The sequence below is a fragment of the Triturus cristatus genome, chromosome 7 (genome assembly GCF_964204655.1).
Source record: "Triturus cristatus chromosome 7, aTriCri1.1, whole genome shotgun sequence".
NCBI classification, from domain to species: domain Eukaryota; kingdom Metazoa; phylum Chordata; class Amphibia; order Caudata; family Salamandridae; genus Triturus; species Triturus cristatus.
In genome coordinates, this window is record NC_140590.1 from 1,804,700,856 (window position 1) to 1,804,725,242 (window position 24,387).

The following is a 24,387-nucleotide window of genomic DNA, read 5'->3' on the forward strand; positions in this document are numbered from 1 at the left end:
CTACGTTTTGGGCCCTTGCTTGCCGCGGGAACTTGGGCCTCCCACACAAGTGAGGCACCATTTTTACTGGGAGACCTGGGGGAACACTGGGTGGTGGTAAATTTGTGTGAGCCCTGTAGTGCCACAACTTTCCCACACCAAAATGTGTGAAAAAAGTGATTTTTTCAGCAAAAATTGAGGTTTGCAGGGGATTCTGGGTAAGGAAACGTTGGGGGATCCACGCAAGCCATACCTCCCTGGAAGCCGCCGGGTGTCTAGTTTTCAGAAATGTGTGGGTTTGGTAGGTTTCCTTAGATGGCCGCCGAGCACTGGGTCAAAAACCAAAGTGACCCCCCTTGCAAAACCAGGTGGTTTTGCGATAGGCCATTTTGATGTCGCCTCACTACGTTTTGGGCCCTTGCCTGCCGCGGGTACTTGAGCCTCCCACACAAGTGAGGCACCATTTTTACCGGGAGATCTGGGGGAATGCTGGGTGGTGGTAAATTTGTGTGAGCCCGGTGATGCCACAACTTTCCCACACCAAAATGTGTGAAAAAAGTGATTTTTTCAGCTAAAAATTGAGGTTTGCAGGGGATTCTGGGTAAGGAAACGATGGGGGATCCACGCAAGCCATACCTCCATGGAAGCCGCCGGGTGACTAGTTTTCAGAAATGTGTGGGTTTGGTAGGTTTCCCTAGATGGCCGCCGAGCACCGGGTCAAAAACCAAAGTGACCCCCCTTGCAAAACCAGGTGGTTTTGCGATAGACCATTTTGATGTTGCCTCTCTACGTTTTGGGCCCTTGCCTGCCACTGGTACTTGGGCCTCCCACACAAGTGAGGCACCATTTTTACCGGGAGACCTGGGGGAATGCTGGGTGGTGGTAAATTTGTGTGAGCCCGGTGATGCCACAACTTTCCCACACCAAAATGTGTGAAAAAAGTGATTTTTTCAGCAAAAATGGAGGTTTGCAGGGGATTCTGGTTAAGGAAACGTTGGGGGATCCACGCAAGCCATACCTCCCTGGAAGCCGCCGGGTCTCTAGTTTTCATAAATGTGTGGGTTTGGTAGGTTTCCCTAGATGGCCGCTGAGCACCGGGTCAAAAACCAAAGTTTTCCCCCCTTGCAAAACCAGGTGGTTTTGCGATAGGTCATTTTGATGTCGCCTCACTACGTTTTGGGCCCTTGCCTGCCGCGGGTACTTGGGCCTCCCACACAAGTGAGGCACCATTTTTACCGAGAAACCTGGGGGAATGCTGGGTGGTGGTAAATTTGTGTGAGCCCAGTGATGCCACAACTTTCCCACACCAAAATGTGTGAAAAAAGTGATTTTTTCAGCAAAAATTGAGGTTTGCAGGGGATTCTGGGTAAGGAAATGTTGGGGGATCTACGCAAGCCATACCTCCCTGGAAGCCACCATGTGTCTAGTTTTCAGAAATGTGTGGGTTTGGTAGGTTTCCCTAGATGGCCGCCGAGTACCGGGTCAAAAACCAAAGTGACCCCCCTTGCAAAACCAGATGGTTTTGCGATAGGCCATTTTGATGTTGCCTCACTACGTTTTGGGCCCTTGCCTTCCGCGGGTACTTGGGCCTCCCACACAAGTGAGGCACCATTTTTACCGGGAGACCTCGGGGAATGCTGGGTGGTGGTAAATTTGTGTGAGCCCGGTGATGCCACAACTTTCCCACACCAAAATGTGTGAAAAAAGTGATTTTTTCATCAAAAATTGAGGTTTGCAGGGGATTCTGGGTAAGGAAACGTTGGGGGATCCATGCAAGCCATACCTCCCTGGAAGCCGCCGGGTGTCTAGTTTTCAGAAATGTGTGGGTTTGGTAGGTTTCCCTAGATGGCCGCCGATTACCGGGTCAAAAACCAAAGTGACCCCCCTTGCAAAACCAGATGGTTTTGCGATAGGCTATTTTGATGTCGCCTCACTATGTTTTGGGCCCTTGCCTGCCACGGGTACTTGGGCTTCCCACACAAGTGAGGCACCATTTTTAATGGGAAACCTGGGGGAATGCTGGGTGGTGGTAAATTTGTGTGAGCCCGGTGATGCCACAACTTTCCCACACCAAAATGTGTGAAAAAAGTGATTTTTTCAGCAAAAATTGAGGTTTGCATAGGATTCTGGGTAAGGAAGCATTGGGGGATCCACCCAAGCCATACCTCCCTGGAAGCCACCGGTTGTCTAGTTTTCAGAAATGTGTGGGTTTGGTAGGTTTCCCTAGATGGCCGCCAAGCACCGGGTCAAAAACCAAAGTGACCCCCCTTGCAAAACCAGGTGGTTTTGCGATAGGCCATTTTGATGTCGCCTCGCAACGTTTTGGGCCCTTGTCTGCCGCGGGTACTTGGGACTCCCACACAAGTGAGGCACCATTTTTACCGGGAGACCTGGGGGAATGCTGGGTGGTGGTAAATTTGTGTGAGCCCGGTGATGCCACAACTTTCCCACACCAAAATGTGTGAAAAAAGTGATTTTTTCATCAAAAATTGAAGTTTGCAGAGGATTCTGGGTAAGGAAACGTTGGGGGATCCACGCAAGCCATACCTCCCTGAAAGCCGACGGTTGTCTAGTTTTCAGAAATGTGTGGGTTTGGTAGGTTTCCCGAGATGGCCGCCGAGCACCGGGTCAAAAACCAAAGTGACCCCCCTTGCATAACCAGGTGGTTTTGCGATAGGCCATTTTGATGTCGCCTCACTACGTTTTGGGCCCTTGCCTGCCACGGGTACTCGGGCCTCCCACACAAGTGAGGCACCATTTTTACCGGGAGACCTGGGGAAATGCTGGGTGGTGGTAAATTTGTGTGAGCCCGGTGATGCCACAACTTTCCCACACCAAAATGTGTGAAAAAAGTGTTTTTTTTCAGCAAAAATTGAGGTTTGCAGAGAATTCTGGGTTTGGAAACGTTGGGGGATCCACGCAAGCCATACCTCCCTGAAAGCCGACGGTTGTCTAGTTTTTAGAAATGTGTTGGTTTGGTAGGTTTCCCGAGATGGCCGCCGAGCACCGGGTCAAAAATCAAAGTGACCCCCCTTGCAAAACCAGGTGGTTTTGCGATAGGCCATTTTGATGTCGCCTCACTAAGTTTTGGGCCCTTGCCTGCCGCGGGTACTTGGGCCTCCCACACAAGTGAGGCACCATTTTTATCGGGAGACCTGGGAGAACGCTGGGTGGTGGTAAATTTGTGTGAGCCCGGTGATGCCACAACTTTCCCACACCAAAATGTGTGAAAAAAGTGATTTTTTTAGCTAAAATTTAGGTTTGCAGGGGATTCTGGGTAAGGAAACGTTGAGGGATCCACGCAAGCCATACCTCCCTGGAAGCCGCCGGGTGTCTAGTTTTCAGAAATGTGTGGGTTTTGTAGGTTTCCCTAGATGGCTGCCGAGCACCGGGCAAAAATCCAAAGTGACCCCCCTTGCAAAACCAGGTGGTTTTGCAAAAGGCCATTTTGATGTTGCCTCACTACGTTTTGGGCCCTTGCTTGCCGCGGGTACTTGGGCCTCCCACACAAGTGAGGCACCATTTCTACCGGGGGACCTGGGGGAACGCTGGGTGGTGGTAAATTTGTGTGAGCCCGGTGATGCCACAACTTTCCCACACCAAAATATGTGAAAAAAGTGATTTTTTTAGCTAAAATTGAGGTTTGCAGGGGATTCTGGGTAAGGAAACGTTGGGAGATCCACGCAAGCCATACCTCCCTGGAAGCCGCCGGGTGTCTAGTTTTCAGAAATGCATGGGTTTGGTAGGTTTCCCTAGATGGCCGCCGAGCACCGGATCACAAACCAAAGTGACCTTCTTGCAAAACCAGGTGGTTTTGCGATAGGTCATTTTGATGTCGCCTCACTACGTTTTGGGCCCTTGCCTGCCGCGGGTACTTGGGCCTCCCACACAAGTGAGGCACCATTTTTACCGAGAGACCTGGGGGAATGCTGGGTGGTGGTAAATTTGTGTGAGCCCAGTGATGCCACAACTTTCCCACACCAAAATGTGTGAAAAAAGTGATTTTTTCAGCAAAAATTGAGGTTTGCAGGGGATTCTGGGTAAGGAAATGTTGGGGGATCTACGCAAGCCATACCTCCCTGGAAGCCACCATGTGTCTAGTTTTCAGAAATGTGTGGGTTTGGTAGGTTTCCCTAGATGGCCGCCGAGTACCGGGTCAAAAACCAAAGTGACCCCCCTTGCAAAACCAGATGGTTTTGCGATAGGCCATTTTGATGTCGCCTCACTACGTTTTGGGCCCTTGCCTTCCGCGGGTACTTGGGCCTCCCACACAAGTGAGGCACCATTTTTACCGGGAGACCTCGGGGAATGCTGGGTGGTGGTAAATTTGTGTGAGCCCGGTGATGCCACAACTTTCCCACACCAAAATGTGTGAAAAAAGTGATTTTTTCATCAAAAATTGAGGTTTGCAGGGGATTCTGGGTAAGGAAACGTTGGGGGATCCACGCAAGCCATACCTCCCTGGAAGCCGCCGGGTGTCTAGTTTTCAGAAATGTGTGGGTTTGGTAGGTTTCCCTAGATGGCCGCCGATTACCGGGTGAAAAACTAGTGACCCCCCTTGCAAAACCAGATGGTTTTGCGATAGGCTATTTTGATGTCGCCTCACTATGTTTTGGGCCCTTGCCTGCCACGGGTACTTGGGCTTCCCACACAAGTGAGGCACCATTTTTAATGGGAAACCTGGGGGAATGCTGGGTGGTGGTAAATTTGTGTGAGCCCGGTGATGCCACAACTTTCCCACACCAAAATGTGTGAAAAAAGTGATTTTTTCAGCAAAAATTGAGGTTTGCATAGGATTCTGGGTAAGGAAGCATTGGGGGATCCACCCAAGCCATACCTCCCTGGAAGCCGCCGGTTGTCTAGTTTTCAGAAATGTGTGGGTTTGGTAGGTTTCCCTAGATGGCCGCCAAGCACCGGGTCAAAAACCAAAGTGACCCCCCTTGCAAAACCAGGTGGTTTTGCGATAGGCCATTTTGATGTCGCCTCGCAACGTTTTGGGCCCTTGTCTGCCGCTGGTACTTGGGACTCCCACACAAGTGAGGCACCATTTTTACCGGGAGACCTGGGGGAATGCTGGGTGGTGGTAAATTTGTGTGAGCCCGGTGATGCCACAACTTTCCCACACCAAAATGTGTGAAAAAAGTGATTTTTTCATCAAAAATTGAGGTTTGCAGAGGATTCTGGGTAAGGAAACGTTGGGGGATCCACGCAAGCCATACCTCCCTGAAAGCCGACGGTTGTCTAGTTTTCAGAAATGTGTGGGTTTGGTAGGTTTCCCGAGATGGCCGCCGAGCACCGGGTCAAAAACCAAAGTGACCCCCCTTGCAAAGCCAGGTGGTTTTGCGATAGGCCATTTTGATGTCGCCTCACTACGTTTTGGGCCCTTGCCTGCCACGGGTACTTGGGCCTCCCACACAAGTGAGGCACCATTTTTACCGGGAGACCTGGGGAAATGCTGGGTGGTGGTAAATTTGTGTGAGCCCGGTGATGCCACAACTTTCCCACACCAAAATGTGTGAAAAAAGTGATTTTTTTCAGCAAAAATTGAGGTTTGCAGAGAATTCTGGGTTTGGAAACATTGGGGGATCCACGCAAGCCATACCTCCCTGAAAGCCGACGGTTGTCTAGTTTTCAGAAATGTGTTGGTTTGGTAGGTTTCCCGAGATGGCCGCCGAGCACCGGGTCAAAAATCAAAGTGACCCCCCTTGCAAAACCAGGTGGTTTTGCGATAGGCCATTTTGATGTTGCCTCACTAAGTTTTGGGCCCTTGCCTGCCGCGGGTACTTGGACCTCCCACACAAGTGAGGCACCATTTGTATTGGGATACCTGGGAGAACGCTGGGTGGTGGTAAATTTGTGTGAGCCCAGTGATGCCACAACGTTCCCACACCAAAATGTGTGAAAAAAGTGATTTTTTTAGCTAAAATTAAGGTTTGCAGGGGATTCTGGGTAAGGAAACGTTTTGGGATCCATGCAAGCCATACCTCCCTGGAAGCCGCTGGGTGTCTAGTTTTCAGAAATGTGTGGGTTTGGTAGGTTTCCCTAGATGGCCGCCGAGCACCGGGCAAAAATCCAAAGTGACCCCCCTTGCAAAACCAGGTGGTTTTGCAAAAGGCCATTTTGATTTTGCCTCACTACATTTTAAGCCCTTGCTTGCCGCGGGTACTTGGGCCTCCCACACAAGTGAGGCACCATTTTTACCGGGGGACCTTGGGGAATGCTGGGTGGTGGTAAATTTGTGTGAGCCCGGTGATGCCACAACTTTCCCACACCAAAATGTGTGAAAAAAGTGATTTTTTTAGCTAAAATTGAGATTTGCAGGGGATTCTGGCTAAGGAAACGTTGGGGGATCCACGCAAGCCATACCTCCCTGGAAGCCGCCGGGTGTCTAGTTTTCAGAAATGTGTGGGTTTTGTAGGTTTCCCTAGATGGCTGCCGAGCACCAGGCAAAAATCCAAAGTGACCCCCCTTGCAAAACCAGGTGGTTTTGCAAAAGGCCATTTTGATGTTGCCTCACTACGTTTTGGGCCCTTGCTTGCCGCGGGTACTTGGGCCTCCCACACAAGTGAGGCACCATTTCTACCGGGGGACCTGGGGGAACGCTGGGTGGTGGTAAATTTGTGTGAGCCCGGTGATGCCACAACTTTCCCACACCAAAATGTGTGAAAAAAGTGATTTTTTCAGCAAAAATTGAGGTTTGCAGGGGATTCTGGGTAAGGAAATGTTGGGGGATCTACGCAAGCCATACCTCCCTGGAAGCCACCATGTGTCTAGTTTTCAGAAATGTGTGGGTTTGGTAGGTTTCCCTAGATGGCCGCCGAGTACCGGGTCAAAAACCAAAGTGACCCCCCTTGCAAAACCAGATGGTTTTGCGATAGGCCATTTTGATGTCGCCTCACTACGTTTTGGGCCCTTGCCTTCCGCAGGTACTTGGGCCTCCCACACAAGTGAGGCACCATTTTTACCGGGAGACCTCGGGGAATGCTGGGTGGTGGTAAATTTGTGTGAGCCCGGTGATGCCACAACTTTCCCACACCAAAATGTGTGAAAAAAGTGATTTTTTCATCAAAAATTGAGGTTTGCAGGGGATTCTGGGTAAGGAAACGTTGGGGGATCCACGCAAGCCATACCACCCTGGAAGCCGCCGTGTGTCTAGTATTCAGAAATGTGTGGGTTTGGTAGGTTTCCCTAGATGGCCGCCAATTACCGGGTCAAAAACCAAAGTGACCCCCCTTGCAAAACCAGATGGTTTTGCGATAGGCTATTTTGATGTCGCCTCACTATGTTTTGGGCCCTTGCCTGCCACGGGTACTTGGGCCTCCCACACAAGTGAGGCACCATTTTTAATGGGAAACCTGGGGGAATGCTGGGTGGTGGTAAATTTGTGTGAGCCCGGTGATGCCACAACTTTCCCACACCAAAATGTGTGAAAAAAGTGATTTTTTCAGCAAAAATTGAGGTTTGCATAGGATTCTGGGTAAGGAAGCATTGGGGGATCCACCCAAGCCATACCTCCCTGGAATCCGCCGGTTGTCTAGTTTTCAGAAATGTGTGGGTTTGGTAGGTTTCCCTAGATGGCTGCCAAGCACCGGGTCAAAAACCAAAGTGACCCCCCTTGCAAAACCAAGTGGTTTTGCGATAGGCCATTTTGATGTCGCCTCACTACGTTTTGGGCCCTTGCCTGCCACGGGTACTTGGGCCTCCCACACAAGTGAGGCACCATTTTTACCGGGAGACCTGGGGAAATGCTGGGTGGTGGTAAATTTGTGTGAGTCGGTGATGCCACAACTTTCCCACACCGAAATGTGTGAAAAAAGTGATTTTTTTCAGCAAAAATTGAGGTTTGCAGAGAATTCTGGGTTTGGAAACGTTGGGGGATCCACGCAAGCCATACCTCCCTGAAAGCCGACGGTTGTCTAGTTTTCAGAAATGTGTTGGTTTGGTAGGTTTCCCGAGATGGCCGCCGAGCACCGGGTCAAAAATCAAAGTGACCCCCCTTGCAAAACCAGGTGGTTTTGCGATAGGCCATTTTGATGTCGCCTCACTAAGTTTTGGGCCCTTGCCTGCCGCGGGTACTTGGCCCTCCCACACAAGTGAGGCACCATTTTTATCGGGAGACCTGGGAGAATGCTGGGTGGTGGTAAATGTGTGTGAGCCCGGTGATGCCACAACTTTCCCACACCAAAATGTGTGAAAAAAGTGATTTTTTCAGCAAAAATTAAGGTTTGCAGGGGATTCTGGGTAAGGAAACGTTGGGGGATCCATGCAAGCCATACCTCCCTGGAAGCCGCCGGGTGTCTAGTTTTCAGAAATGTGTGGGTTTGGTAGGTTTCCCTAGATGGCCGCCGAGCACCGGGCAAAAATCCAAAGTGACCCCCTTGCAAAACCAGGTGGTTTTGCAAAAGGCCATTTTGATTTTGCCTCACTACGTTTTAAGCCCTTGCTTGCCGCGGGTACTTGGGCCTCCCACACAAGTGAGGCACCATTTTTACCGGGGGACCTTGGGGAACGCTGGGTGGTGGTAAATTTGTGTGAGCCCGGTGATGCCACAACTTTCCCACAACAAAATGTGTGAAAAAAGTGATTTTTTTAGCTAAAATTTAGGTTTGCAGGGGATTCTGGGTAAGGAAACGTTGGGGGATCCACGCAAGCCATACCTCCCTGGAAGCCGCCGGGTGTCTAGTTTTCAGAAATGTGTGGGTTTGGTAGGTTTCCCTAGATGGCTGCCGAGCACCGGGCAAAAATCCAAAGTGACCCCCCTTGCAAAACCAGGTGGTTTTGCAAAAGGCCATTTTGATGTTGCCTCACTACATTTTGGGCCCTTGCTTGCCGCGGGTACTTGGGCCTCCCACACAAGTGAGGCACCATTTTTACCAAGAGACCTGGGGGAACGCTGGGTGGTGGTAAATTTATGTGAGCCCGGTGATGCCACAACTTTCCCACACCAAAATGTGTGAAAAAAGTGATTTTTTCAGCAAAAATTGAGGTGTGCAGGGGATTCTGGGTAAGGAAACGTTGGGGGATCCACGCAAGCCATACCTCCCTGGAAGCCGCCGGGTGTCTAGTTTTCAGAAATGTGTGGGTTTGGTAGGTTTCCCTAGATGGCTGCCGAGCACCGGGTCAAAAACCAAAGTGACCCCCCTTGCAAAACCAGGTGGTTTTGCGATAGGCCATTTTGATGTCGCCTCACTACGTTTTGGGCCCTTGCCTGCCACGGGTACTTGGGCCTCCCACACAAGTGAGGCACCATTTTTACCGGGAGACCTGGGGAAATGCTGGGTGGTGGTAAATTTGTGTGAGCCCGGTGATGCCACAACTTTCCCACACCAAAATGTGTGAAAAAAGTGATTTTTTTCAGCAAAAATTGAGGTTTGCAGAGAATTCTGGGTTTGGAAACGTTGGGGGATCCACGCAAGCCATACCTCCCTGAAAGCCGACGGTTGTCTAGTTTTCAGAAATGTGTTGGTTTGGTAGGTTTCCTGAGATGGCCGCCGAGCACCGGGTCAAAAATCAAAGTGACCCCCCGTGCAAAACCAGGTGGTTTTGCGATAGGCCATTTTGATGTCGCCTCACTAAGTTTTGGGCCCTTGCCTGCCGCGGGTACTTGGGCCTCCCACACAAGTGAGGCACCATTTTTACCGGGGGACCTGGGGGAACGCTGGGTGGTGGTAAATTTGTGTGAGCCCGGTGATGCCACAACTTTCCCACACCAAAATGTGTGAAAAAAGTGATTTTTTTAGCTAAAATTGAGGTTTGCAGGGGATTCTGGGTAAGGAAACGTTGGGGGATCCACGCAAGCCATACCTCCCTGGAAGCCACCATGTGTCTAGTTTTCAGAAATGTGTGGGTTTGGTAGGTTTCCCTAGATGGCCGCCGAGTACCGGGTCAAAAACCAAAGTGACCCCCCTTGCAAAACCAGATGGTTTTGCGATAGGCCATTTTGATGTCGCCTCACTACGTTTTGGGCCCTTGCCTTCCGCAGGTACTTGGGCCTCCCACACAAGTGAGGCCATACCTCCCTGAAAGCCAACGGTTGTCTAGTTTTCAGAAATGTGTTGGTTTGGTAGGTTTCCCTAGATGGCCGCCGAGTACCGGGTCAAAAACCAAAGTGACCCCCCTTGCAAAACCAGATGGTTTTGCGATAGGCCATTTTGATGTCGCCTCACTACGTTTTGGGCCCTTGCCTTCCGCAGGTACTTGGGCCTCCCACACAAGTGAGGCACCATTTTTACCGGGAGACCTCGGGGAATGCTGGGTGGTGGTAAATTTGTGTGAGCCCGGTGATGCCACAACTTTCCCACAACAAAATGTGTGAAAAAAGTGATTTTTTCATAAAAAATTGAGGTTTGCAGGGGATTCTGGGTAAGGAAACGTTGGGGGATCCACGCAAGCCATTCCACCCTGGAAGCCGCCGTGTGTCTAGTTTTCAGAAATGTGTGGGTTTGGTAGGTTTCCCTAGATGGCCGCCGAGTACCGGGTCAAAAACCAAAGTGACCCCCCTTGCAAAACCAGATGGTTTTGCGATAGGCCATTTTGATGTCGCCTCACTACGTTTTGGGCCCTTGCCTTCCGCAGGTACTTGGGCCTCCCACACAAGTGAGGCCATACCTCCCTGAAAGCCAACGGTTGTCTAGTTTTCAGAAATGTGTTGGTTTGGTAGGTTTCCCTAGATGGCCGCCGAGTACCGGGTCAAAAACCAAAGTGACCCCCCTTGCAAAACCAGATGGTTTTGCGATAGGCCATTTTGATGTCGCCTCACTACGTTTTGGGCCCTTGCCTTCCGCAGGTACTTGGGCCTCCCACACAAGTGAGGCACCATTTTTAATGGGAAACCTGGGGGAATGCTGGGTGGTGGTAAATTTGTGTGAGCCCGGTGATGCCACAACTTTCCCACACCAAAATGTGTGAAAAAAGTGATTTTTTCAGCAAAAATTGAGGTTTGCATAGGATTCTGGGTAAGGAAGCATTGGGGGATCCACCCAAGCCATACCTCCCTGGAATCCGCCGGTTGTCTAGTTTTCAGAAATGTGTGGGTTTGGTAGGTTTCCCTAGATGGCTGCCAAGCACCGGGTCAAAAACCAAAGTGACCCCCCTTGCAAAACCAGGTGGTTTTGCGATAGGCCATTTTGATGTCGCCTCGCAACGTTTTGGGCCCTTGTCTGCCGCGGGTACTTGGGACTCCCACACAAGTGAGGCACCATTTTTACCGGGAGACCTGGGGGAATGCTGGGTGGTGGTAAATTTGTGTGAGCCCGGTGATGCCACAACTTTCCCACACCAAAATGTGTGAAAAAAGTGATTTTTTCATCAAAAATTGAGGTTTGCAGAGGATTCTGGGTAAGGAAACGTTGGGGGATCCACGCAAGCCATACCTCCCTGAAAGCCGACGGTTGTCTAGTTTTCAGAAATGTGTGGGTTTGGTAGGTTTCCCGAGATGGCCGCCGAGCACCGGGTCAAAAACCAAAGTGACCCCCCTTGCAAAACCAGGTGGTTTTGCGATAGGCCATTTTGATGTCGCCTCACTACGTTTTGGGCCCTTGCCTGCCACGGGTACTTGGGCCTCCCACACAAGTGAGGCACCATTTTTACCGGGAGACCTGGGGAAATGCTGGGTGGTGGTAAATTTGTGTGAGTCGGTGATGCCACAACTTTCCCACACCAAAATGTGTGAAAAAAGTGATTTTTTCAGCAAAAATTGAGGTGTGCAGGGGATTCTGGGTAAGGAAACGTTGGGGGATCCACGCAAGCCATACCTCCCTGGAAGCCGCCGGGTGTCTAGTTTTCATAAATGTGTGGGTTTGGTAGGTTTCCCTAGATGGCTGCCGAGCACCGGGTCAAAAACCAAAGTGACCCCCCTTGCAAAACCAGGTGGTTTTGCGATAGGCCATTTTGATGTCGCCTCACTACGTTTTGGGCCCTTGCCTGCCACGGGTACTTGGGCCTCCCACACAAGTGAGGCACCATTTTTACCGGGAGACCTGGGGAAATGCTGGGTGGTGGTAAATTTGTGTGAGCCCGGTGATGCCACAACTTTCCCACACCAAATATGTGAAAAAAGTGATTTTTTTCAGCAAAAATTGAGGTTTGCAGAGAATTCTGGGTTTGGAAACGTTGGGGGATCCACGCAAGCCATACCTCCCTGAAAGCCGACGGTTGTCTAGTTTTCAGAAATGTGTTGGTTTGGTAGGTTTCCTGAGATGGCCGCCGAGCACCGGGTCAAAAATCAAAGTAACCCCCCTTGCAAAACCAGGTGGTTTTGCGATAGGCCATTTTGATGTCGCCTCACTAAGTTTTGGGCCCTTGCCTGCCGCGGGTACTTGGGCCTCCCACACAAGTGAGGCACCATTTTTACCGGGGGACCTGGGGGAACGCTGGGTGGTGGTAAATTTGTGTGAGCCCGGTGATGCCACAACTTTCCCACACCAAAATGTGTGAAAAAAGTGATTTTTTTAGCTAAAATTGAGGTTTGCAGGGGATTCTGGGTAAGGAAACGTTGGGGGATCCACGCAAGCCATACCTCCCTGGAAGCCGCCGGGTGTCTAGTTTTCAGAAATGTGTGGGTTTGGTAGGTTTCCCTAGATGGCTGCCGAGCACCGGGCAAAAATCCAAAGTGACCCCCCTTGCAAAACCAGGTGGTTTTGCAAAAGGCCATTTTGATGTTGCCTCACTACGTTTTGGGCCCTTGCTTGCCGCGGGTACTTGGGCCTCCCACACAAGTGAGGCACCATTTTTACCAAGAGACCTGGGGGAACGCTGGGTGGTGGTAAATTTATGTGAGCCCGGTGATGCCACAACTTTCCCACACCAAAATGTGTGAAAAAAGTGATTTTTTCAGCAAAAATTGAGGTGTGCAGGGGATTCTGGGTAAGGAAACGTTGGGGGATCAACGCAAGCTATATCTCCCTGGAAGCCGCCGGGTGTCTAGTTTTCAGAAATGTGTGGGTTTGGTAGGTTTCCCTAGATGGCCGCCGAGCACCGGGCCAAAAACCAAAGTGACCCCCTTGCAAAACCAGGTGGTTTTGCAAAAGGCCATTTTGATGTTGCCTCACTACGTTTTGGGCCCTTGCCTGCCACGGGTACTTGGGCCTCCCACACAAGTGAGGCACCATTTTTACCGGGGGACCTGGGGGAACGCTGGGTGGTGGTAAATTTGTGTGAGCCCGGTGATGCCACAACTTTCCCACACCAAAATGTGTGAAAAAAGTGATTTTTTTAGCTAAAATTGAGGTTTGCAGGGGATTCTGGGTAAGGAAACGTTGGGGGATCCACGCAAGCCATACCTCCCTGCAAGCCGCCGGGTGTCTAGTTTTCAGAAATGTGTGGGTTTGGTAGGTTTCCATAGATGGCTGCCGAGCACCGGGCAAAAATCCAAAGTGACCCCCCTTGCAAAACCAGGTGGTTTTGCAAAAGGCCATTTTGATGTTGCCTCACTACGTTTTGGGCCCTTGCTTGCCGCGGGTACTTGGGCCTCCCACACAAGTGAGGCACCATTTTTACCAAGAGACCTGGGGGAACGCTGGGTGGTGGTAAATTTATGTGAGCCCGGTGATGCCACAACTTTCCCACACCAAAATGTGTGAAAAAAGTGATTTTTTCAGCAAAAATTGAGGTGTGCAGGGGATTCTGGGTAAGGAAACGTTGGGGGATCAACGCAAGCCATATCTCCCTGGAAGCCGCCGGGTGTCTAGTTTTCAGAAATGTGTGGGTTTGGTAGGTTTCCCTAGATGGCCGCCGAGCACCGGGCCAAAAACCAAAGTGACCCCCTTGCAAAACCAGGTGGTTTTGCAAAAGGCCATTTTGATGTTGCCTCACTACGTTTTGGGCCCTTGCCTACCACGGGTACTTGGGCCTCCCACACAAGTGAGGCACCATTTTTACCGGGGGTCCTGGGGGAACGCTGGGTGGTGGTAAATTTGTGTGAGCCCGGTGATGCCACAACTTTTCCACACCAAAATGTGTGAAAAAAGTGATTTTTTCAGCTAAAATTGAGGTTTGCAGGGGATTCTGGGTAAGGAAACGTTGGGGGATCCACGCAAGCCATACCTACCTGGAAGCCGCCGGGTGTCTAGTTTTAAGAAATGCATGGGTTTGATAGGTTTCCCTAGGTGCCGGCAGAGCTAGGGTTAAAAAATTACAGCTAGTCCCTTTGCCAAAAAAGGGTCATTTTTCATAGCAAAATTGAGGTGTGACCACGTTGCGTCTTGCGCCGTTTCCTGTCATGGGCACTAGGCCGACCCGCACAAGTGAGGTACCATTTTTCTTGTAGGACTTTGGGGAATGCGGGGTGGGTGGAAATTTGTGGATCCACGCAGATTCCAGAACTTTCCATCACAGAAATGTGGGGAAAATGTGTTTTTTTTGTCAATTTTTTACATTTGCAAGGGATTCTGGGTAACAGACCATGGTGGTAGGCAGTCAAGTGACCCCATCCTGGTTTCCCCTGGGTGTCTAGTTTTTAAAAATGTATAGGTTTGCTAGGTTTCCCTAGGTGCCGGCAGGGCTAGGGTTCAAAAACTACAGCTAGACTCTTCGCAAAAAAAGTGTAAATTTTCAGTGTGAAAATGTGGTGTGTTCACCCTAGGTTTTGAGCCACTTCCTGTCGCGGGCACTAGGCCGACCCGCACAAGTGAGGTACCATTTTTCTCATAGGACTTTGAGGAATGCGGGGTGGGTGGAAATTTGTGGATCCACGCAGATTCCAGAACTATCCATCACAGAAATGTGGGGAAAATGTGTTTTTTTGTCAATTTTTTACGTTTGCAAGGGATTCTGAGTAACAGACCATGGTGGGAGGCAGTCAAGTCACCCCATCCTGGATTCCCCTGGGTGTCTAGTTTTTAAAAATGTATAGGTTTGCTAGGTTTCCCTAGGTGCCGGCAGGGCTAGGGTTCAAAAACTACAGCTAGTCACTTTGCCAAAAAGGGGTCATTTTTCACTGCAAAATTGAGGTGTGACCACGTTGCGTTTTGCGCCGTTTCCTGTCGCGGGCACTAGGCCGACCCACACAAGTGAGGTACCATTTTTCTCGTAGGACTTTGGGGAACGCGGGGTGGGTGGAAATTTGTGGATCCACACAGATTCCAGAACTTTCCATCACAGAAATGTGGGGAAAATGTGTATTTTTTGTCAATTTTCTACGTTTGCAAGGGATTCTGGGTAACAGATCATGGTGGGAGGCAGTCAAGTCACCCCATCCTGGATTCCCCTGGGTGTCTAGTTTTCAAAAATGTATAGGTTTGCTAGGTTTCCCTCAGTGCCGGCAGGGCTAGGGTTCAAAAACTACAGCTAGACTCTTCGCAAAAAAAGTGTAAATTTTCAGTGTGAAAATGTGGTGTGTTCACCCTAGGTTTTGAGCCACTTCCTGTCGTGGGCACTATGCCTACCCACACAAGTGAGGTACCATTTTTATCGGGAGACTTAGGGTAGTTCAGATTTGTAAAGCAACTGTTATTACCTATTGATTTTTGATGCATTTCTCGCTTCCAAATGAAAGACATTGTGCAAAAAAAAAGTCATTTTGAAAAATGACCAATAATTGTCATGCAAGTATGAGTATTCCCAATTTCGAAAATGTGCAAATAGGCACTGTTTCTAAACTCTGTAATTTGTTCCCATTTCAGAAATACATAGGTGTCTTTCATACCAATTTTTCCATGTATACATTTTCCCACAAAAATTGCTATATACCCGGAACAAAAAAAAAACCATTACAAAATGCTGCTCAGTTTTGTACTCTGGGTTCGTTGGGCTCTTGGTGAACCTACAAGTCCTATATATCCCCTCAACCAGGAAGGTCCACTGGATGTAACGGTACATTGCTTTCAAAGAGATGTCATAATTAGAAGAAGTTACAGGTGAAAACGTTGACTCAAAATGCTGCTTTTTTCAATAAATTTTTAATTTTTCCTATATTTAACTGTTAGTTTCTATAAAGAAACCTTGATGGATCTACACAAATGACCCCTTGCTGAATTCAGAATTTTGTCTACTTTTAAAAAATGTATAGCTTTCCAGGATCCATTATTGCTTTTCTACCCATTTCTACCATCATCTGGAAGGAGGTTGAAAGCACAAAAAATAGCAAAAATAGGTTATGTCCCAGATAAATGTCAAAACTGTGTAAAAAATGTTGGATTTCTGACTAAAATCTGTCATTCCCTAAAATCTGGAGAAATGGTGATTTCAGCCCCACAAACCTTTTTTTGAAATCATTTGCAGAGAAAAACCCAGACGCTTTCATTTGCAGCCACTTTTCCCCATTTTTCACAAAAAAAACAACATTTTGCTGTATTTTGACTAATTTCTGGGAACCCTCTAGGAGAATCCACAAACCCTGGGTACCTTTAGAATCCCCATGATGTTGGAAGAAAAGGACGCAACTTTGGCGTGGATACCTAATGTGGTCAAAAAGTTACAGGGGCCTAAGCGCGCACTACCCTAAATAGCCCAAAAAAGGCTTAGCACAGGAGGGGAAAAGGCCTAGCAGCAAAGGGGTTAATATCTTCAGCCATATCATTTATAATCCGACTGATAGTATTATTAGAAAGAGGTACTTTCAGCAGCTGTTTACCCGCATCTTCGCCTAGCATGATTGTTACCATCTCAACAGAAGCAGGCAAAATCAGCTCTTTTGCAATTGTGTAGGGTTTTTTACTCTCTGCAACTAGATAGGCCAGTTTATATGAAGACAGGAGGGCGTTACTATTAATTTTGGCTTGTTTTGAGAAAGTGGACTTTTGTGGTTTGGCTTCTGCAACTTTTCTTACAAAATATTCCCTTGGCTTTCCGACCACATTTGGGTGAAGACTTTTAAGATGCCACTTAAGTTTACTTGGAAGCATGGGGGCCGATTCACAGAACTAACTTAAGACAAAATCCTAAACTTACTACTTTTGGTATTCACAGAAGCTAGGGGCCCGATTCACAGAACAAACTTGAGACAAAATCCTAAACTTAGTACCATTTTGGTATTCACAGAATGCACTTACTACTTCTGGTATTCACAGAATGAACTTACTACTTTTGCGATTCACAGAATAAACTTACTACTTTTGCTATTCACAGAATGGATTTACGACTACTAACTTTAATTCGCACTCGGGCCGGAAATTCCGGCCCGGAGGCGGGGCTTCCGGCCTGGAGGCGGGGCTTGCGGGCCGAAGGCGGAGCTTCCGGCCCGGAGGTGGGGATTCCGGCCAGTGGCAGAGATTTAGCCATGGCCAAAATCTCCACCTCTGGGCCGGAAGCTCTGCCTCCGGCCCGGAAGCCCCGCCTCCGGGCCAGAAGCTCCGCCTCTGGGCCAAAAGCTCCGCCTTCGGGCCGGAAGCTCCGCCTCCGGGCCGGAATTTCCGGCCCGAGTGCGGACGTAAAGTTAGTAGTCGTAAATCCATTCTGTGAATAGCAAAAGTAGTAAGTTTATTCTGTGAATCGCAAAAGTAGTAAGTTCATTCTGTGAATACCAGAAGTAGTAAGTGCATTCTGTGAATACCAAAATGGTACTAAGTTTAGGATTTTATCTTAAGTTTGTTCTGTGAATCGGGCCCTAGGATTTTGTCGTAAGTTTGTCTTAAGACAAACTTAAGACAGACTTAAGACAGACTTAAGATAGACTTAAGACAGACTTAAGACAGACTTAAGGCAAACTTAAGACAAAATCCTAACTTAAGTCTGTCTTAAGTCTGTCTTAAGTTTGTCTTAAGTCTGTCTTAAGTCTGTCTTAAGTCTGTCTTAAGTTTGTCTTAAGTCTGTCTTAAGTCTGTCTTAAGTCTGTCTTAAGTTTGTCTTAAGACAAACTTAAGACTAAATCCTAACTTCTGTGAATACCAAAAGTAGTAAGTTTAGGATTTTGTCTTAAGTTAGTTCTGTGAATCGGGCCCATGGATTCCACAGCCAAAACTTTTAAACAGATTGCACATTGAGGATGCTCCTCATTATTAACCTGAACACATGTGAAACCATAATCCAGATACCTGTCATCATACTTTCTGTACTTGGCTTTTCGTTTCCCGTCCTCTTTTTTGTCAAAAGAACCAGCAACTTCACTTTGCTCAGATGAACTTGAACTTGGCAATAGAAATCTCTTTATTGTCAATCAGGCGAGGAAAATCAGTTCCTCTCGGTAACAGCAAACGAAACGCCACAGATAGTTGCTGTGCCTGGACGAACTGGTTCACTGGGTTCAGCTGGTGAGATCGGCTTTTCCTCCGCAGCGTGCTTCTTCCCTACAACCAGGATTTAAAAGCAATCTAAATAAATAATGATCTGTACATGCTTCAAATGGCAAAAATAACTTGAAATTACTTTTACATTTATTCAGAGCCTCGTTAATGATTATCCGCTTCTAATAAGTGAAGTACAAAAAATCACGTGATGGTAGGAATGCTTGAATTATTAATCTCATCCACTGGCAATCACTTTGGCTGCATCCCAACCCATCGTTTTTCTTTCCCACCATGCCACCTCAGTAATAACTGAAGTAAGCGCTGTCATGGGAAGTGCTGCTGCTAGTGCAATGGTGGAGATGAACACAAGAAATGTATGCTCTGGTGTTACATTCAAAAATAGCATTGCAATGGAAAGGGGATAAAAAGGATAGCAGCTGCTAGCTATTCACAAACTACCAGCAGACCATTAGTCATTCTCAGAGGTGTTGTAAGCACATCAAGTAGTACCCAAATAGCATCACATCGCAAATTTTGGAACACTGGACAGATAATTGTTCACCTTTTGTTTAAAGGTGACGAGTAGCATATTGGCAAGACCTGGGGTGCCCATCTACAGCACTTTATTGATGTTGAAAGTAAACACAAAAAATATTTTTTATAGATGCACATTAGGGAGGGTGAGATACAGGATGTACTTAAATATTGCGGTGGTTCACTTATTTGTTGGGTTGACTTGACATGGTGGCCCACCCAGAGCCCACTCTCCCACCTCATGCCATTGGCATTTCACCTTTTATTCTGGAGTTTGTGCACGGGAATGCAGGAGGGATCATTTTAATTCTCCATAGCACACAGATTAATAATCTGTACTTCATACATGCATTTTGTGGTCAAAGTAATCCTTTTTGTTTTTCTATCCTCAATGCAGCAAGTTTCTTTTTTTATGTTTTAGTCAGGATTTGAATTTTACCTGCTGGACCATGCCAAAGACTGATAAATATTGGCAGAGCCCACTGGTCTAATCATTTTCAAACTTTCACACATGAAAGGCGAGTCTGGCTGCTAGTTGTAACAAATAAATGCAATAGCTGAGGAGCATCGGTGGATGCTACAGATGTGGGGTATGACCACTGACTCATTGTCAGTGAAATTGCTCTCCCTCGCAGCTCCACCATTAAGTGAGGCCTTCCCCCAAGCCCCCACAATCTCGAGTGTTGGTGTTTGAGGCCCACCTCCACCTGCAGGTTTCACCTGCGCCTCATCCCTGGGGGTCCAGTGGACCTCTGTCTCCATTCTCTTGCTCCGCTTTTTCTCTCCTTTTTCACTCGTTTTTTCCCCCACTTCTATCTCCCCCCTTCACTCTCCTTCTGGGTCTTTCCTCCATTTTCTGTTGTTTTACCCTCATTTCAAGCTCCCTCCTTCACTCGCCTTCTGTGTCTTTCCTCTGTTTTTCACTCATTTTTTACCCTCATCTCAATCTCCCCCTTTCACTCTCCTGTGTCCTCTGTGTCTTTCCTCCACTCTTTCTTGCACTTTTTCTGTCGATTCCTCCCTCATTTCAAGCTCTCCCATTCACTCTCCTTCTGTGTCTTTCCTCCATTTTTCACTCGTTTTTTTACCCACATCTCAATCTCCCCCTTTCACTCTCCTGTGTCCTCTGTGTCTTTCCTCCACTCTTTCTTGCACTTTTTCTGTCGTTTCCCCTCATTTCAAGCTCCCCCTTCACTCTCCTTCAGAGTCTGTCCTCTGTTTTTTCACCCTCATCTCTACTATATATTGTTTTCTCTAGAATCTTTCTTGAATATATCTCTCTTTTTATTTCGTGACGTATCCCAAAAACATGAAGTACACTTTTTTCTTTTGCACGCCTGACAATATGACTTTTACTGGTCCACTTTGAAGGCCCGTCGAATAAAACAGAATTATATAACCCTTCTTCTGCTCAGATGAGGAGATGTGTCGACTTCAATAATAGCAGCGAGGCGATTCATAATCTTTGTGACACCTGATTGATTCCGGTCTCCCCATGTAGGAAAAGAAAGAAAATTGGGCTTGGCTTGTTAGAAATGAAAAAAGAACTATTGATGGACAGAATGCATAACAATGTCATACATTCACCCCAGTATGTTTTTTTGCTCACCATGCCATTCCAGTTTGGACCCAGCCATATGCAAATCAGTCTTGACCCTGTGCCCAATGGGAACAGTCCAGTCCGAACTGCCAGGCCAGGTCCTCCCTAGACTGGAAACAAGCATCGTAGGACCGGTTTCGGGGTATCACCCCTTTTCAGCCGGGATAGCTTGATTCCAGTGTCATGGAGAGCACGGGACTCATGTCTGAGCATACCTGTCCCCCCAGGGCTGAAACTTTCCACAATGGGAAGGGGGGCCCCTTCCTGAGCCAATAAACGCCTAGGGACCCCACCCTCAGGAAGATTACTTTAAGAGAGGGAGGCAAATGACCCATTCCCTGAACCATTAATGACCCTGGGAACACCAACCCCGAAGACAGCCCAGTAGCTATGTTCCATGTAGCCCACCCCAAGACGTAGCAGATTCCCTGCCTACAGCGGCCCGGACAGGGAAACCTGGGTTTGCACTCATTTGGCTGGATCATTTTTGAATTTACCACCAAGTGGGAAATCCCACCTACTGGTAGTTGACTTTTTATCTATTTCCCTGCCCACACTGATGCGGGCAGGGAAACATATCAAAATATTGGTTCAGCCCAGAGGCAACAGTGTTAGTTGCTGCTCCCTCTGGGTGGGAGCAATGCCGGATCCCATTGCAAACTGGGAGTTGGCTGAGGCCTTGATACTACCCCCGTGGTCCCCAAAATGAGTATGGTGTGTGCCTGGGTGAGTGCCGGGGCACCTACCTTTAAGTTTAAGGGCAACAGGGGATGGGGTTTCCTATGCCAAAATTGGCCTGAGAGGGGACAACATGCCCCCTCCCCCTAAAAATCACACTGGGCCTCGGAGGATGGTATCCAAGGTGCTAAAATTGGGAGAGTGGTTACTCTGTCACCTCCCATTTAATAAAAAATACATTAAAAAGGTAAAAAAACAATCGCCCTGGGGGATCAGGTCCCCTGGGTCTAATAGGGCTAGGAAAGGATGGTAAGACGGCCCTCCTCCCCTATTATAAAAACAATCAGCCCTCATGCTAGAGTGCCATATGCTGTCTGCATAGATTGTGATTCTGAGTGGTTAGCCATGATTGGCATATTTAATTTACTGGAAAGTGCTTAGTAAAGTGCACTATGTGTGCTCAGGGCCTGTAAAACAAATGCTACTAGTTGGCCTGCAGCACTGGTTGTGTCACGCACTTGTTGTCTCAGGCCTGCCATTGGAGTGTCTGTGAGTGTAGATTTAAACTGCAAAGTCAATTTTGCAAGTGCCCCCTCTTCCCAGGACTGAACCTTCCCTTTTATTGCATTTAAGGCATACCTAAGGTAGGCCCAAGGTAGCCTCTGGGCGGGGTGCAATATATGTAAAAGTTAGGACATGTGCTGGTGTGTTGTAAATGTCCTGGTAGTGAAATACTATTATTTTTGTTTCTCACTATTGCAAGGACTGGCTCTTCTAATGTACAAATGTAACATTCAATTCAGAACAGCTGGATATTTGGAGTTCCATCATTCTTTTGCTCACCATGCCACCCCAGTTTAGACCCAGACATAAACTGGGGTGGCATGGTGAGCAAAATAACAATGGATTTAACCCAGATCTTTTGACTCGGGGTGAATGTATGATTAATTCAGCATTCCGTCCATCATTTGCTTGCGTTGCACTTTTCATCCTAAGTGGGATGGGTATGCCCAGATGTGGGTCCCTTGCTCACTCTGCCACTGGATTTAAGCTAGCCTGGCTGATGAAGGGTAATACCCAGAAACCGGTCCCAGGATGCTTATTTCCGGTCCAGGGAGGACATGGCTTGGCAGTTTGGTCTGGAATGTTCTCATGAGGCACAGGGTCAAGAGTGATTTGCATATGGCTGGGTCCAAACTGGGGTGGCATGGTGAGCAAAAGAATGATGGATTTAACCAGGATCTCTTGACTGGAGGTGAATGTATGATTAATTCAGCATTCCTTCCATCATTTGTTTGTGTAGCACTTTTAGAAAGTGGCAATTTGCTTGCTTTGCCATTCTGTGTGCCTCTGCCTGCTTGTGCTTTCACCTTCTGGGTTCAGACTGAAAGGGGCTGATTGTGCATTCACTCCAGACACTCACACAAAGGGAGCTGAGGTGTGCCCTGTATATACTGATGAGTCATCCTGGGTAGAGTGGTAGGAGGAGTTGTCACTAACAGCAGGCCTGGGCGGTGAACTCTGCTCCATTTGCAGAATTTTCTGCACTCCGCGCTCTGCGCAGTTTGCGGAGTTTGGTGTTTTCACCCTTCATCTGTTTTAGCCATAAGAGGAGCTTATGGTCTGTCTGAACAATGAAGCGAGTACCAAACAAGTATGGTCTCAACTTCTTCAGAGCCCAAACCACAGCAAAGGCCTCCCTATCAATGGCTGACCAATGTTTCTCTCGGGGGGTCAGCCTTCTGCTTATGAAAGCCACTGGCTGATCCTGACCTTCATCATTCAACTGTGATAGTACAGCCCCTACCCCCAACTCAGATGCATCTGTTTGTATAATGAACTCCTTGGAGTAATCAGGACTTTGCAGAATGGGAGCAATGCACATGGCCTGCTTCAGAGTACCTTTTGACAGCTAACTGTCCACTCAACCTTTTTGGGCATTTTCTTTGATTTAAGGTCATACAATGTAGTCACAATGGATCGATAACCTTTGACAAATCTTCTGTAATATCCAGTCAGGCCTAAGAAGGCTCTCACCTGAGTCTGAGTAGTGGGAGCAAACCAGTACATAATGGTGTGGATTTTTCTCTGCAATGGTTGAACTTGGCCTCCACCTACAAGGTGACTCTGCCCTATCTAGCACTTAGTAGCCTTGATAGTTAGGCCTGCTTTTTGAAGGGCCTCCAAAACATTCCTCAGGTGGACCAGGTGATCCTCACAAGTGGGGCTAAAGACAGTAATATCATCTAGATATGCTGCACTATAGTCTTACAGGCCTGAAAGGACTTGATTCACCAACCTTTGGAAAGTGGCAGGTGCATTCTTCAAACCAAAGGGCATTACCACAAATTGATAGTGCCCATTAGGGGCTGTCTTTGGCTTTGAATCATCAGCTAGTCTGATCTGCCAGTAGCTAGCTCTTAAGCCAAATGTGCTTAGATATTTGGCTGAGGTATCTAACAGCTCATCTGCCCTTGGGATGGGATGGGCATCAGTCCTAGTGACTGCATTGAGACCCTGTAGTCCACACGAAACCTCATCTCTCTCTTGCCATCTTTGGTGTGAGGTTTAGGCACAAAGACTACTGGAAACGGACCTACCTGTTCTTCATTCCACGCCGCCATCGCCAAGAGTCAAGGGGGCACCTGTGACCAGTCCGGGCCAAGGGCGGGCCCGTTTGTGCCCGTTCGAGACCGGACAAGGCCGGGCTGGGCCCGGTCTCTTTCACACATCATCCAAGTTAAAGGTCAGTCCGGGGGTGTTGTCACTTCTCACCTTGTTGTATTTTTATTATTGACATTATCTTAGGCCTTACAATCATCTATGATGTCTGCTTCTCCCCCTACGTGTCACGTAAAAGATATAAGAAAGCCTACAGGTGGAGCATTAATGGGCACCCTGGACAATTTCCTAGTTAGTGTGTCCTCAGCTCTTGCTAAGGATATCGAACTAACAGAAAAGAGACTATCCCTTGATATTGCCTTTGAGAAGCGATCCTCTATTGGCAGGTTAGCCGATGCTCGATCTCCGGATCTACATTTGAATAAGACCCAAGATTCCTTGGTATTAATGACTCCCACTGAGGAGGAGGGGGTGCTGGGAGTACAAGGGTGCCTAGACCTACCAGATCCTCTGATTAGTGAGCCCCCTGATATTGCTAATGGACTGGCTAAGTCTATAGATATATCCATGCCGGCAGCATTAGATGGCACACGTCTGGATAAAATTAAAAATCGGTCTACTACTAGCACCAAGGGGGTGCCGTCAAAAGATGAACAGGGTCCCTCTTATAAAAGGAGTCGTACAAATAACAAATTACAGATCCCTATCAAGAACAAAAGAATTAGCAAAGCTCACTCCGCTAATATGCTTCCAATTCAACCTGGAAGCATCTGCCCTGCCAGTGAAGTTATGATCAATGTCCCGCTTGATGAA